This window comes from Sturnira hondurensis, unplaced genomic scaffold (genome assembly GCF_014824575.4).
Source record: "Sturnira hondurensis isolate 20B ecotype Veracruz unplaced genomic scaffold, ASM1482457v3 Scaffold0006413, whole genome shotgun sequence".
In the NCBI taxonomy this organism is placed as follows: domain Eukaryota; kingdom Metazoa; phylum Chordata; class Mammalia; order Chiroptera; family Phyllostomidae; genus Sturnira; species Sturnira hondurensis.
In genome coordinates, this window is record NW_028079044.1 from 35,924,650 (window position 1) to 35,934,941 (window position 10,292).

At 37.7% G+C, this 10,292-nt stretch overlaps 1 non-coding gene across 1 annotated transcript; it reads right to left on the bottom strand.

Moving 5' to 3' along the window:
* Positions 1–1,312: 1,312 nt before the first annotated feature.
* Positions 1,313–1,460, bottom strand: LOC118989057 (U4 spliceosomal RNA). The gene has a single exon (XR_005066939.1). It is a non-coding gene; the product is annotated as a U4 spliceosomal RNA (small nuclear RNA).
* Between the last annotated feature and the right edge of the window lie 8,832 nt (positions 1,461–10,292).

The following is a 10,292-nucleotide window of genomic DNA, read 5'->3' on the forward strand; positions in this document are numbered from 1 at the left end:
AAACATCATAAATGTCTTGTTCCACGGAGGTACCTTTCTCCACTCACCGCACCTGGGCTCAGCGTGAAAATCAGTGTCCCATACTAGGTGCTGGGGATGATTTGGAGTATCTTGGCTTTCATTCTTGTAGTGAATGTGACCTGACCAGCACCTTCAAAGGCAGAAACTTAGATGGCCTGTCTCATTTTCAACTCTCTAATAATTGTACTTCCTCCGTAGATTTCCGTGGTCCCTGTGGTCAGGGAAAGCCCCCTCATTGAACCAAGACACCCTGTAGGCTAGAATAATGAGTCAATAATGAATCCAGTGTCCTGACACCTGACCCTACCTATCCCCTCAACTGGACCCCAGGATCATGAAATTGTGGTCAGAGGGCAGGGTATGTGGTGATGTTGTTGATTTTCTCTGCCTCCTGTCCAGCTGTATTAATGTCATATTTCAGATCCTATAACTGTATTAACCATGCCTGTGTGCTTTTGATGGATCTTGGTGGCTATATGTATAAGCTCAGATCGAGTACATTTTTTCATTAAGAAGATTTCCTTAATGGGGGTGGGAGGGTGTTAGAAGGAGGGAGTAACTGTACCACGGGCTGAGATTACTGGTGTAATTTTGGTTTCCTTTGTATTAGGAGTTGGACAGCACAGAGCTTTTCCTTATTTTGCTGCCAATCACCACAACATCCTCTCCTCACTTTCTCAGGGATTTTATCTTGGTGTTCCAATCAGGCACTTGGACCTTAATCCTCACCAGTTTGAGTTCTAGCTTTGCAAAACAACACACTAAGATCTCTTACTTACTATCCCGTCCCCCCATCCGTCTGCAAGCCCTGAAGTTAGTGGAGTATGGACTACCTGCACATCCTTCTGTAACCTCAACTCTCCTCCCAACTTTCCGATTGGAGCTTCAGCCTCTAGCAGAGCATTGGTGGCCCGCCACACTGACCACAGTAAGGCCAGCCCACTGCCATGGCCACTCTTTCCCTCCTATCCCTCTGTGAGCTCAGCACAGTTCCTCAAAGAACGCTTTAGACCAGCCAGTGCCTCTGGGGCATAATCACACAGGGGCGTGGGGGGTGGTCCACAAGCCTGTAACATAGCAACTACTCCTCACGTAGAGGTCAAAGACCACCTGGGGGTTCCCACTCCTCCTGCCACTTTCCCAAGACACATTTGGTCTGTCTCTTCATTGGCTCATTGTTTGTAGGTCCAGGAACTGGCCCTGTACCCAGAGGGTGGACAGAGACCCAGGAAGTGGTAAGGTGAGAATCCAGACTGGTAAGGTGAGAGAGGGGTTTAATAAGTAAGGAAACAAGCAAAAGAGTATTATTTGGTGCAGCTGTGAGCAGAGTGGATCTCAGCTCACACCTGTCAGAATTCTATGTGTTTATAGTTTTCAATTAGCAATAATCGTGCCTCGGATAAACCTCATTGGCTACGATACTGCCACTGTGCAAAGCTTCTATGTGTTTATAGAGAAGCCTTTAAGGGGTTCAGTCTCTTATACAAAGGGTTCTGAACAACACATTGCTCTTTTGAAGTGCGATTCTTGTAAACTGCTCTGGCTGTGGGATTAATGTGCAGAACGTGCAGTCCAACGAGAGGGACTGGAGCCTCTCATTGCCCAGGTCCAGCTGGCTGGTCAGCTGCAGTTTCATGTTCTCTCCCTTAAGATAATGAATGTTGGAGACTGAGATGCTTATAACATGGGGGCGGGGGGTTAGAAGAGGGATAGTGAGGAAGAGGAAAGTCAAGGGTGAAAAACTGAAGCATTGACTAATCCGATCAAACATTTTCCAGTTAAATACAGAGCAAATGAGCATTTTACTCAGAACTGATTTTGAGTCAGGCTCTCTGCTTAGAACTTTGCGACATGTATCTTACATTTCAATATAACCCACTTAAAGCAGGCATCTGATATTTCATCAGAGGCTCCCAGCCTAAACTTTTTGCTCAAGATTTCACAACCGTGAGGGAAGGAAGTGAGATTGAACTGAGACCTACTGCCTCCAGGTCAGGTAACATAATTCGTATTGACCCCTGCTGACTACATTGGCTGCTTTAATCATTCACTGGACAATAGTTAAATCTCCTCATTTCTCTTTATGTTTAAATGCTATTGATTTTAAAATACTTCTGGTATTCTCAAAGTGGAATAAGTATAGAATAAAGCAAAGCTTTCTGTATTTTTATAGCTATATAAAATCATGCTGCTTCTTTCCTAGCTAATTTACTCTCACAAAAAACAAATTATTCATTTGTCATTTATAGGATTTATGACTATAATGAGATAAAAAAGAGATATTTTCTCTGCCTTAATTTTTCTAATCGCAGAATGAAAGTTACTAAAGACAGTGTACTTTACAGTAGGAACCAGCTTTTCATGGGCTTACCAAGGGCATTTCTTAGTGCTTCAAAATGATGAAGTGAATTGCAACATGATATTTTATTTTATGACATAAAAAATATTCTCAACCCTTAAAAATTAAGTCTCACCATAGATAAGACTCCCTCAAGTAAACTCTAAAGTGTAATGGGAAAAAATTAAAAGATGGTAAAACATATATCTAACACCCAGGGAAAATAATTCGTATATGAAATATTTTACTTCTGGTATATATAGTGAATTCAACTCATGGGAAATAACATTAAAGGCAGCATTAGAAATAATGTAAAACCACTTTAAGCAAAGCATAATTCTCTAAAAAATGACAAGTCGACAGCTTAAAAGCCCTCAAGCTTTATCCTGCCAATGTTCATTTCTTTTCTGCTTTTTCATCTAAAGATGTTTCTAAAAGATAGGCACCATCAAAGTATTCCTGGCAATGCTAAGGGACCACATCAAGAGAATAGGGAAGAGTTTCCTTCATTGCTAAGTTTGGTTGAGTATGGGAGGTCGGTTTTGAGTTTTATCCTCAAAGATGCGCATATATTGATCTAAATACCAATGTCATTAAAAGGCATATTGTAACTTTGTGAATATGTCACTTCTCGAAGTGTCTTCTTTATCATTGCCATTATTGAACAATTTTATTTTTCTGAGAGAGGAAAGTCTTTCAAATAAATGAAAATCACCATTAAATAAAAAGGTCCATATCTCTTAGGTAGGTAAATAAATACATAATTTAAAATAAGAAATATGAAAATATATTGTCTGTGGATTTGTAGAACAAAATAATCATTTTTGTTAAAAATACTGGTTGATTCTGACAAAAATGAAGCATTTTTTTCTGAACCAACTATTAAGTTGAATTAATATACCTAGTAATTTAAACTAGCATATTATGGTTGCAGGACAGCATATTTCCACCCTGTTGGAGAACCAGGAAGCAATTTGTTTTCATTATAATATGAATGGGCATATGCTTTGCTCTTGACTGTAAAGAGAAATTATAACAATGACAGAAACAAACAAAAAATACCTACAATCTTATCTCACATACTGCTATGCTTCCCTTAGTGCTTTAAAATGGATATTGAACAAAAGTGGAGGTATATCTGCTTATTCAAGGGGAATCTGCCTCTTATTATAGAGCATATAAATACAGAAAGATAAATTTTATTCCCAACTAGTGTGTTCCTTTATGTTGATTGTGTGCTGTACAGGGTGTTTCATGCTGAATACTATAAAAATGGAGACTCAGGACCTGTCTTTAAAATTTTCATGATGCAGTAGAGGGAATTGATATGATAATATATAACTATGATTATATGCAATGCTTGTAATTGTACTATCGACACAGTGCTGTAGAAACACAAATCACATTAGTGATTGTGTTGCCTGGAAGAGTGCGGGGGAAGTGACCCCTCGGAACTGATTGTAGCATAATGAGAGTTAGCTTGTGTTTTTGCTGGAGTGAAGGGAGGGTGTCATAGGTTGGAGACATACTATGTGAAAATGAAGAAAGGTGAACTGTCATTTTGGATTTTGACTTCTTTGGAGAAAAGATCTGTGTTAATGAAGGGTTGAATCTTTTATTAGTATGTTAATTTCATATCTTTGATTTAAAGAATTTCAAAGACATGATTTTAAACAGCATTTTTCAGATATAACTCACATGCTGTATAGTTTACTCATTTAAAGTTTACAGTTCCGTGGCTTTTAGCATATTCAAAAATATGGTTCTTCTTGAGTTTTTCTGTCTGACTTATTTTACTTAGCATGGTATTCTCAAGACCCATTCATGCATCTTGTTGCAAGAATCATATGGTTTCACTCATATGTGAGACATAAAACTGAACGAACAAATAAACAAACAAAAAATCTCATAGACATACACAACAGTATGGTGGTGCCAGAGGAAAGGGACATAGGGAAGTAGTTAGAGGTAAAGGGAGTCATGTAGATGGTGAGAGAAGATGTGACTTTGGGTGGTGAGCACACAATGCAATATACAGACGATGTGTTATATGATTGTACCCTTGGAATCTCATTAGCTAATATTATCCCTTTGATTTTAAAGAAAAGAATAAATATTATCCTTCCCCCAAAAGTACACTGTCACCACCACAGTCAATTTTAGAACATTGCCTTCACCTCAAGAAGAAATTCTGTTCTCCTCTAGGACTTTTATGCTTTCATGAGTTATATTTAAGTGTTTTATCCACCTTGAATTTATTTTTGTATATGATCAAAATTCTGTATATGATCTGTATATGATTTTTGTAAGTTGGTGATCAGCATTCATTTTTCTGCATGTAGCTGTTCAGCTCTCCCAACATCATTTATTGAAGAGACTATTTTTACTTCATTTTATGCTCTGTCCCCTTTGTCAAATATTAATTAACCATAGAGACTTGGGTTTATTTCTGGGACCACTAATCCGTTCCATTGGTCTATGTGTCTGTTCTTATGCCAGTACAAGGCTGTTTTGATTACAGTGGTCTTGTAATACATATGATCTCACTTATAAGTGTAACCTAATCAACAAAACAAACAAGCAAGCAAAATATAACCAGAGACACTGAAATTAAGAACAGACGGTTACAAACTGACAGAGGGAAGGTGGGAGGGTATAATGAGGGGGGAAAGGGGAAGGGTTTTTAGGAACATCTATAAAGGATACATGTACCCCCAAAGGACAATAGGATCAAGGGTGGGAAATGGGGTTGGCTGGGGTTGGAGGGAGTGCTGGGAGGAAAATGGAGTCAACTGTACTTGAGCAACAATAAAAAAATTTTTTAAAAAGAGGAAATTCTGCATCTATTAGTTATCACAACCCTATTTCCCTGTCCTACCCTCCCAATACTATGCAGCCATTAATCTTTTATTCGTATAGATTTCTAAAAGGTATTTATTTAGTTTCTACACTTAAGTTCATTTGTTATCTTATCTTCATTTCTAATATCATTTTTTTGTATTTGACTGGGAATACATTGCATTTCTGAGTGAGCCAACTCTGTAATTTAATGACCAATTTTATAGATTTTTAATAATTTTTCTAAATTGTATTATATTTTATAATATTTTTAAATTTTGAAATCTTCATATGAGGATAAGTTTATTGATTTTAGAGAGCAGGGAAGGGAGAGATAGAGAGAGAAGTGATAGAGAAAAAATCAATTTGTTGCTTCCCGTACATGCCCTGACAAAGGATTGAACCCACAACCTATGTATTTGCCCTGATCAGGAATCGAACCCAAATCTTTTGGTGTAAGAGAATGCTTCGAGCAACTGAGCCACCCAGCCAGGGCTCTATCAATTTTTCATTACCTCTCCTATTATTATTTTTCAAAAAAATTGGTTAAATGATTTGTTATTTCATTTTCATATCTTCTTTGATTATTAATGCAAACTTTTTAATTAAGCATTTAATTGATTACAGCTTTGCATTTAATAGGTTTGATAAGCGGAGCTTTGATGTTTTGTTTCAATTTATATTGCAGTTTCAATTCCTACTTGAGCCAACAATTTTTGTCAATCTTTTTCAAGTTCTAGGAAGATTGGAATTTCATTTCATTTCACAGCTTATATTGTTTATTAATTCGAATAATTACATTAAATTAATTGACTTAATGTGATAAATTATATATATAATTATATATATGTGTATAAAGTCATATATATATATATGACTTTATATACACACACATATATATATGTATATATAAAGTCATATATATATATGACTTTATGTTGGGTGGATTAGTTTGCTAAGGATGCCATAATAACATACCACAGATTCTATGGCCTAAAAAGCAGAAATTTGTTTGTTTTCTAAGAATTTTGGAGCCCAGAGATCTGATATTTAGGTTTCAAAGTACTGGTTTCTCTGAGGTCTCTCTCCTTGTCTTATAGGTGACTGTCTTCTTCTGTCTTCACACGGCCTTCCCTCTGTAATACTGTGTTTGAGTTTCCTTTTCTTATAAAGACACAACTCATACTGTATTTTGTTTGTATTTGATAATGAGGGTGTTGTTGAGCTTTATTCTTTTTTACATATTTTGATATATTGAGGGTAATGGACACATGTGTATAGTTTTAAAAATGTTTTGCCATACATAACCCTTTTAATTAATATATGACAATAGATACATTGCAACAGCACATTTTGCAACATATTAAAAAATAGAGTCCTAAAAACATATTCTTACTATAGATCCACTATGCAACCCTGATGATTTTAAAATACTATTAAAATATATACATAGTACTTGATTAATAAGTACTTTAAAATGCATTTATTTTTTGTTTTTTAATATATTATATTGATTATGCTATTACAGTTGTCCCAGTTTTCCCCCATGGTCACCCTCCAAGCAGTATCCTACATTCCCTCCAGCAATCCCCCCTCCTTAGTTCACGTCCATGGGTCATGAATATACTCCATCTCCTGTACTGTTCTTAACATCCTTCTGTCTATTCTGTACTGACCGATTTGTACTTCTTAATCCCTGCACCTTTTTCCCCATCCTCTTGTTTCCTCCTCCCAACTGGTAACTGTCCAAATGAGCTCTCAATCTATGATTCTGTTTCTGTTCTGCTTGTTTGCTTGTTTGTTTTTCAGATTAAATTGTTTATAGTTTGGAATTTACTGCCATTTTAATGCTAATAGTTTTGGTCTTTTTTCTTAAGTAAGTCCATTTAACATTTCATATAATAATGACTTGGTGATGATGAACTCCTTTAGCCTTACTTTGTCTGGTAAGCACCTTATCTGACTTTTGATTCTAAATGAGAATTTTGCTGGAAAGAGTAATTTGGGTTGCAGGTCCTTGCTTTTCATCACTTTGAATACTTCTGCAAGTCCCTCCTGGCGTGTGAAGTTTCTTTTAAGAAATTAGCTGATAGTCTTATGGGAACTCCTTTGTAGGTAACTATCTGCTTTTCTCCTGCTGCTTTTAAGATTCCTTCTTTATCTTTAACCTTTGGCATTTGAATTCTGAAACATCTTGAAGTGGGTCTCTCTGGGTCCATTGTGTTTAGGACTCTCTCTGCTTCCTGGACTTGTATGTCTGTTTCCTTTGCCAAATTAGGGATGTTTTCTTTCATTATATTTTCAATTTCTTGCTTTTTCTCTTCTCCTTCTGGCACCACTATGATTTGAATGTTGGGACATTTGATGTTGTCCCAAAGGCTCCCTACCCTATTCCCATATTTTGGATTTCTTCTTGCTATTCTGATTGAATGTTTTTTTCTCCCTCATGTTCCAAATTATTGATATGATTCTCAACTTCAGTCACTCCACTGTTGATGCTCTGTAAATGTTTCTTCATTTCACTTAGTGCAACTTTCATTTCTGCCTGGATCTTTTCTCATGCTTTTAAAGTACCTAATGAGCTCTTTGAGCATCATAATAACTCGTGTTTTGAACTCTGCATCTGATAGATTGCATATCTCTATTTTGCTTAGTTTTTTTCTGAAGTTTTCATCTGTTCTTTCATTTGGGCCATGTATCTCTGTCTTCTCATTTTGGCAGCTTCCCTGTGCTTGTTTCTATTTATTAGGATGAGCTGCTTTGATTCCCTGCCTTAGTACTGTGGCCTATTGTAGTAAAGCACATCTGTAAGGCGGATGGCGTGGAGCCTTAGGTAATCACGGGGTGGAGAGGGGGGCAACCCATGTGAACCATGTTGATGGAGTCTCTGATATGGTGCAGCAGTTCTGTGGCTTTGTGCAGGGCAGTGCTCCGGAAAGGGACAATGACTGCTGCCTGGCCATTGGAGGTTTTCCAGGACGAAGTTGTCACCTGGCACTCCCCCTGATGCCGAACATTTCAGTTTCTCCCTATATGCCACTGGTGCCCTTCCAGCTGTTGCCCTGGTGCTGGGACCCAGAGGGAGTGAGTCTGCTGAAGTCCTAAGTCCACTGAGAGCCCCTTACATGCACACTCCTGAGAATCCTACAGTTTCTTTCTCTGTGTCAATCCCCACTAATTTTTACAGCCAGAAGTTATGGTAACTTTATCTTCCTGGCACTGGAACCCTGGGCTGGGTGGCCTGGTGTGGCACTGAGATCCCTCATGCCTGAGCTATTCCTCCCAATTTTTATGTACCACATGGGTTTGGGACCACCTCTTCCATGTCTCTGCATCTCCATATCTCTGCCCCTCCTACCCATCTGGATGGATGTGATTTCTTAATTCCTTGGTTGTTAGACTCCCATACAGCTCAATTTTCTGACGATTCTGGGTGATAGTTATTTTGTACTTTAGCTGTAATTTTTGCAGTGGTTTTGTGGGGAGGCAACCATGTTTACCCATGCTTCCATCTTGTGATTTTCTGAGTCAGGCCCCTTGGAGTGTGTCACATCCAACCTTGGTGGCTCTTCCCTGGTCTTCATCAGAAACCAGGCATAAGGCTGATGTTGGTGGCCCACATGAATGTGAGTCACTGCAAGGCTGCAGGTTTGCACATAGCTGGAGTGGGAGTTGGCATACCTAAAAAATGTATTTAAGTAAAATAGTCAATCCTGTATTAAATTCAAGTCAACACATAAACACATTTTTTCTATGTAATCTATCATAATCATTATGCTCTATGAGAAAACTAATATATAATTTAAGTTTATCCTAGCTAAAACAATTTCTCAAAAATTAATTTTTTCTGACATCTAAAATGTTCTTTTTAGCATTAGTCTCTAACCATGTATATTGAAATTTAAAAAAAACTTAATAATTCAAAATTCTGCTTAAAATTTTAATGCAGTTTTATTTGGGGAATTGTTTTGCATATTTGGCAGGTGAATTATAGAAAAGCAACATGATTAATATCTTTAAATAAATTGTATGAAGGCAATAAATCTACTTAACAGGTAGATTTACAAACTTTTGCTATGGAACCAACTATACAAACCTCCAAAAACAACTTAAAAAATTGAAGTATTGTTTTAGTCAATATGTTTTTTTTACATATTACACATAAGCTAAGTTGAAGGATGAAAAACAAAGAGTTTTACACACTCTGTATTACATGAAAGATGTGGGCTTATCTTTCAGAACTGTTTAGTATGTAGTATTTAGTATACAGAAGGGTGTATATAATAAAGACAGAATCAACATCTGTGTATTTTTCAGTGCCTGAATGCATTGCAGAATGTCTAGTCTACCACACAGCTGGTAGTGGAAGTCCACTGTGTATTTTGAGCAACAAAATTGCATTTATCAAAAAATAATTCAATTAATGCTTGTCATAGCGTTCACTACTAATTTTGGCTTCATCAACATCAGCAAAATAAAGGAAACTTATTATGGTCAATAGTTGAGTGTACAGGATTATAGTGGTGCAAACATGATTCATTAAAAGTTTACAATGAAATAAGAGGTGATCAATCTACCATGGGAGCCTTGAATAGAAAAACGAATCAGAAAGCCAAGGATAGGACCCTGAAGGGCACCAAGAAAGCCAACAAATATAAAATAATTTTCTCTCTTTTAACCAAGTAACTTGTTTTGGGGAACTGCTCTGCCTGGTTTCAGGAGTTGTAACTGCCCCCCAGGGATAAGGCTGAGTGAGAGACCTCCGGACTGTGAGCCACTAAGGAGACAAAGCTTGTCTCTGGCAGCAACACCGCTTCTGCTTCATCCCCTGCCCCCAACGCTTGGTCGGTTAGTCAGAGACAGGTAAGTCCCCTCAGAGGAGGGGCAACCTGAGCCAGACACAATCACTTGGGAGGCCATCTAGGAAGGACTCAGGGGGGCTGCAGCAAAGAGGGAGTGATGGACCCTCACTGCCAGGCTATTTTGACATAGCCTCAGTCCCCATTTCCATCTGGGATAAGTGCTTCCTGTCTCTAATCCACTCAAGCCTAAAAACTTACAACTGGGAAAGCAGTGCAACTCTTTGCTGGCTAGA